Source organism: Pollicipes pollicipes, unplaced genomic scaffold (genome assembly GCF_011947565.3).
Source record: "Pollicipes pollicipes isolate AB1234 unplaced genomic scaffold, Ppol_2.1 Scaffold_4295;HRSCAF=5057_pilon_pilon_pilon, whole genome shotgun sequence".
NCBI lineage: Eukaryota > Metazoa > Arthropoda > Thecostraca > Pollicipedomorpha > Pollicipedidae > Pollicipes > Pollicipes pollicipes.
Window position 1 is genome coordinate 21470193 of NW_023596461.1, and position 5785 is coordinate 21475977.

Below are 5785 nucleotides of genomic sequence, written 5' to 3' on the forward strand. Positions count from 1 at the left end.
GTTGACCAGAGGCCCACGTGGTACTCATCACAGGGTCTTCTGCGTTGGTTCGGACCCTGTGAGAATGAATAGAGATCGATAACAGTGAAAGGGTGCATAATGAGTCAATAAGACAGACCAAGGGCCCCGATTCTCACAGAAGACCCCAGTAACGAACGAGAGTCCTCCAAACCGTTTCGACCCGTGACTCGTTGGGTGTAAATCGGGTCCCTGTGCAAATTATTTGACCCTCTGTGCCGGCAAGTGATCCTTTTGCGCTAGTGAGGGCCCCTGCGTCGATCCGGCGCAACTGCTCCGGTCAGAAGGACGTCAGCGTCGGGAAGAGAGCCGAGATATGGTGTATCCGGACCTCCGAATGAACCACGGGGCCCCAGTCCCTAAAACGCATCGGTGCCCTGCATGAGCGCAAACACAGGCAGAACTGGACAAAAAAGCGAGGAAAATAGAGCCTCTCGGAATAAAATGGGTTTGAGCTAGGAGGTTTTTACCAGGAGCCTTTTAGTGGGCTGCGTGCCCCCTTCCACCTGCCAAGGCCCTCCTCCAGACCTCTAAATTGTTCTCCAACTCCCCTCTTCTTCTCGATTCTTCCTCAAAACTTCCATTTTTCTTCACGATTCCACACAACCACAAACTTTATTTTGTTCGCCAATGCTTCTCGAAACCTCCAAGTTTGTCCGCATCGTGTGACTGTCATGTTCGTCCCCAGACAAGCGTCAAGGTACATCAAAACACAATGTGCCAAGCGTCACGGCATTTATTGGGACATAAATGGCTTAGATGGAGTATCGTACCGCCTGTACTGACGGCAAAGCGCACCAAACGACCAGACGCAAGTTGCATCTCTGAGCTGATCGTACGCAGTCCGCCACGTTACTCTGAACTAAGGGAATGGTGACTGGTTGGAGATCGCTATGCCACGCTAGAGCACCCAGCGTCACACCCGGGACAAATAGGTGATTCCATAGCGGAGCTGATGTTCTGTGACGGCTCTTGGCGCACGACACTGGGGCTGGTGCCGCCACAATGACTACAGAGAATGAAAGCTGGACATCCAGGAGCGTCTCTCAGCTTAAGATAGGTGTTTTCCAAAAGGAGCGGCGCCTGCTAAATCTCGTTCCACTGTGCGTGGAGGCTGCCGGAACCAATCTTTGGAATTTCCAGGCCATAAGAAATATATGACCTATCAAATGATCATTTGGTAGGATTTGCACAGTCTTTAATGGCGACACCACGAAGGCAACGTCGCTGTGCTGAAGACCGTGACGCTACACTGGGGCTGGTGACACGGCGCTGTTACTGACGACACCGCGCCGAATCTGTAGGCAGGAACGACCTTCTTCGGATAACCGGTGACGACTTAGAACCATATGTCATTTGCCATTGGCTAGTGGCAGGCCGTGTGGGTGGTAACAAATGGTGGTTGGAAACAACGGACCAGCAGACCAGCCATGTCCCTGCAGACACTCCCAAACGGTGACATTGCTACCAAGTGCAGCCCCAAACGCCATAAAAGTTATGCGGCAATAGCTATCATCGAATTTCATTTTTGGAATAGGAAGGCGGCATATCAGTTTTATTGCTATGAAACGTAGTGAAAGAGTCTACTCAAGTCTATGCAATACCATACTATCCCACTTAAAAGCAGAATGTTTTCCCAAAGTTAAAAAAATATTGGGCACTGTACGAGTGCTCTAAATTTCAGAAAAAAACATGTGGGTGATCAGCTTTCAACGCGCTTGCTTAGCCTCTTCCGCGCAAGAGTGATGTCCAAACTGTGGCAACACAATGCCAGAGACTTAGAACCGCAGCTTCTCAACTCAAACGATCTGCGCTTCGATCAGGTGAGGACCTGAACTGTGAATTCAATACCAATATTATCTTACCCGCTACTAAAAATGTTACGTCAATGCATTGACATTGCACTGCGTGGGTTACCAGCTCCCGATGATAAGAAAACATACGCTAAGCCCCACCTTGAGTAGCCCGGCTTTGCGTAGCCAGAGCCCAGCTGGCACTCTGTCAGATTCGCAGCCGGTGCCGCGCCAGAGCCCAGCTTGCGCCGTGCCAGAGCCCAGCCGGTGCCGTGCCAGAGCCCAGCTTTGCGCCCCTCGTGGAACCCATCATGTACCCTGCCTCTGCTGTCTTGCTGCGCTCATCCTTGGCACGGACTTGTGCCCTGCTGGTATGCGGCGCTTATACTTGAAAGAGCAAGGTAGCGCCTCAGCTGGAGCCCAGCACCCGCTCAGGCCACGCCGATGTCCTTGCACTTGCTCAGCACGTGCCCGGCTGCTGCCCAACTCGGCTCCGGGCGGCAGCCCGGCTGTGACCCGACCGCGGCCCGTCAGAAAAATCGGTCATTTTGCGCCCACGGCAAACCAACCAGTCGGATGGCTGTCATATCGGCTGGCACTTCGCTGCCGGTACGCCTGCCAAGTGCCGTCCAGTTTGATTCAAGTCTCCTCTTCACCTAGTTGTTGCCATGCCACCCAATCCTTAACCACACCATGCAATACAAAGGCATAGGCATTGGGACAGTCAGTTGGCACGCCCCTCCCCAAACTTTCTGAGAATGTTTCGCATTAACCCTACGAAGATGCGTTGAGAACCGACCCTTCCAGATTGACGCTAGCCCCATGGTCACGTTCCGAGACGTTGCCACGACAACGTCTGCTGAACTTGTCTGCTGTCCCCCGTCTCACAAGTCTACGGGTAGCCCGTGTCCACGATGACCGCCTGTTGACCGACGGCCGTCTGTTCAGGAAGCGCACCCGCGACTTCACGGCATCCAAGGGCATCTACACATGCTTGACCTCACCGTATTGCTGGCATAGACGCTTGTCTCATGGTCAATGTAAGTAATTATCTATATTAGCATGAAGTATTTACACCATGATCTTCGTACAAAACATTGGTACACCAAGTGAATGCACTCGCTTACAACCACACACTACTAGCCACCAAGCTGCAAAGCAAACCGACGTTCACAAGATCTTTTGGGTGATGAACAAGTGCAAATGCGTGCTTCCCCACAGATTCGACAGCCTTCGAAACAGCTCTGCCCCCGTCCCGCCCACACAGCGCTCAAGATTACGTTTAACCTAACACAGTATTTGATAGGCATCTGGCGCCTGCTCTGAGCCCGCAGCGCTGTGTCCCGCCTGGCAAGATGCAGCCGCCACGTCCCCTGCGGCCGCCAGCGCTCTCTCCTCACCGTAGGCACTGTCCGTTCCCTCGCGCGGCCCAGCTAGCGCGCGGCCGAACCCGGCTCACCCCGCTGACGGATCCCCGACACTGTATGCACATTACCTCCCGGTATAAATAATCAAAGGCAAACACGACCTCTGAACGGAGAATGCGGACGCCGTACTACATTTTGCACAAAGCCGCGGTCGATAAGCGCACCGCCCGGCCTTGCTAGTGCTTGGGTGGGGCGCGCGACGCTCTTCTAACGCTCTCTTCTCTCGTTCTCGCTGATATCTGTAAACGGCAAAGTTCCGATATAGCTCCATTGACGTTTTTAAACGCATTCCGTCATTACAATGGTTTCTCTAGGTGCAAGACCAATATAAATGTTGTGTAGGACGTTGGTCCCAACCAGACAAGCGCCCTGATCCCACCACTGTTCCAATGACGGAACCAGAGTTCAAGACACTGGGATTACTTATCGGACCCAGGCAAATGGTCTGGATGAAACTGTCAGAAATCCAGACGAAAATAACTGAATTAATAAACAATGGGCGCAGCATTAAGCTTAAATAGAATAGCACAATGTGTCTTCAAGCCCAGTGTGGACAACAAACCAACACAAATGGACCAATATGGCAAAATACAGAACTAGTTTATGAGTCCTTTACATTCATATGAGTCATTCACACCAAAAGAACATGAAGTAATTATATCCAACTTCGCATCACACTCGCTCAACTCCGTTTTTGTTCTACCCCGCCCTGCAGGGCTCATATACTACCCTACTCCCTCACCCACACTACTCAGCCTTGCACCACACTGGGCCAGCTCCGACATTGTCCAGACTGTCCTGCCACCCTCTCCACCCGGTCCACTCTCCCCCACCGACCCGCACCGCCCCGGGCCCGCCCCTCCGGCCGCTGACCTAATGTACTCCTCCTGCTGAGCGTGGTGCGCCAGCAGCGACGAGTGCAGCGAGGTGGGCACCGCGTGCGGCAGCGGCAGGCCCAGCCGCTCGCGCTCCAGTAGCTGACGCTGCAGGTGCTCCTGGGCGGCCGCGTGCGCCGACAGCTGCCGCGCGGGGTCAAGTTCGGTCAGACGACGCCAGGGAGCACGCGCACGGAGCGGCAGCGCACACAAGCCAGCTGGACACGGCACCGGCACGGCTCACTCTGCCAGATTTGACCGCTCGGAGATGGAAGTAATGAGCCCCAGCGTATTCCGCGTTGTGCCGGCGGCAACAGCAGTGGCAAACTGCGGTAGAGGCTACACACACAGGGAGGCAACCGGTGATAAGGTTTTCATGAGCAGCTACAACACCAAACGACGGATGGCCGCCAAACACATCACATTCCTCGCCAAACCGCAGCCCCCAGACGTCACCCGACCCGACGCAGCGACCACTGGTCACTAGCCGCCAGCAGCACCCACCTGCGCCAGCTGATCCTCGTAGTGGCGGGGCACGTGCGGCGGGTACCCGGGGGCGAAGAGCGGCGGCTCGCCGGGCCGCGGCGGCAGCAGACCGGGCCGGGCCGCGTAGCCGGGCAGCGGCGGCGGCGGCAGGCCGGGCAGCACGCCGGCCGCCGCCGCCGCCGCGTCGCCCGGGTGCAGGTGCAGGTGCGTGTGCGCGTGCGAGTGCGAGTGCGTGTGCGAGTGTGCGTGCGAGTGGTACTCGGGCGGCACGGGCATGCCCATGCCGGCCATCTGGAGCCGGACCATGGGGTCGGCCAGCGACATGGCCAGCCGGTCGCCGGCGTCCGACGGCGGCAGCGGCACGGACGCGCCGCCGCCCAGCCGCTCCAGCCGCTCGCGCTCCATGGCTGACAGCAGCGACGGCGACGGCGGCGGCGGGTACATGACGCCCGGCGGCAGGAACACGCCCGGCACCATCTGCCGCCTGCCGGGCCGGGAGGGCGCGTCGTCAGACACGCAATACTTTCACCACCGTCCCTTCTCACCCAAATGCAGACACCACTCCACCACAAAATAGAGTTCGTAACGTGCTGCACGCCGCAGGGTGCAGAAGTCGTCGCGCAAGGCATGTGTGGTCCTCAAACTGTGAGAGATGCGCGCATATCGTCCCACCCAACACAATATGTGTTTTAAGTTTAAAACCCACGCACGACGCGCGCAAACTTCCGCCCGCTGACTTATGGGGATACGAGTCTCTCCGGCATCAGGTTTCCCCAGCTCTTCTCCGGGGCGTCATACCGAACGGCAAGCAGCCTCCGCTGGCGAAATGTGATACTCTGGACGATACACGTGACAGGATGTGACGGGAGACGACGGCGCAGACCTCATCCGCGGCACATTCACATGGGCTGGAGCTATCCAAGTACCTAGCACAGGACGTAGCAGGTACTCGACCAGCCTGAGAGGCGAAACGTGACGGAACACAGCTTCGCTACGATGATCCTTAGGCCCGAGTGGGGGGTAGTTGGCCTGCATGCAGCTGCGGCGAGCGTTCCTCGCTGGGAGGATGCCGCACGGCCGTACCTCTGCATCTCGAGCCAGTGCGGGTCGAGCGGGCGCGATTTGAACATCTCCTCCTTGAGCCGCTCGTTCAGATCCCGCTCGCGGAGTTCTCGGATCTCGCGCT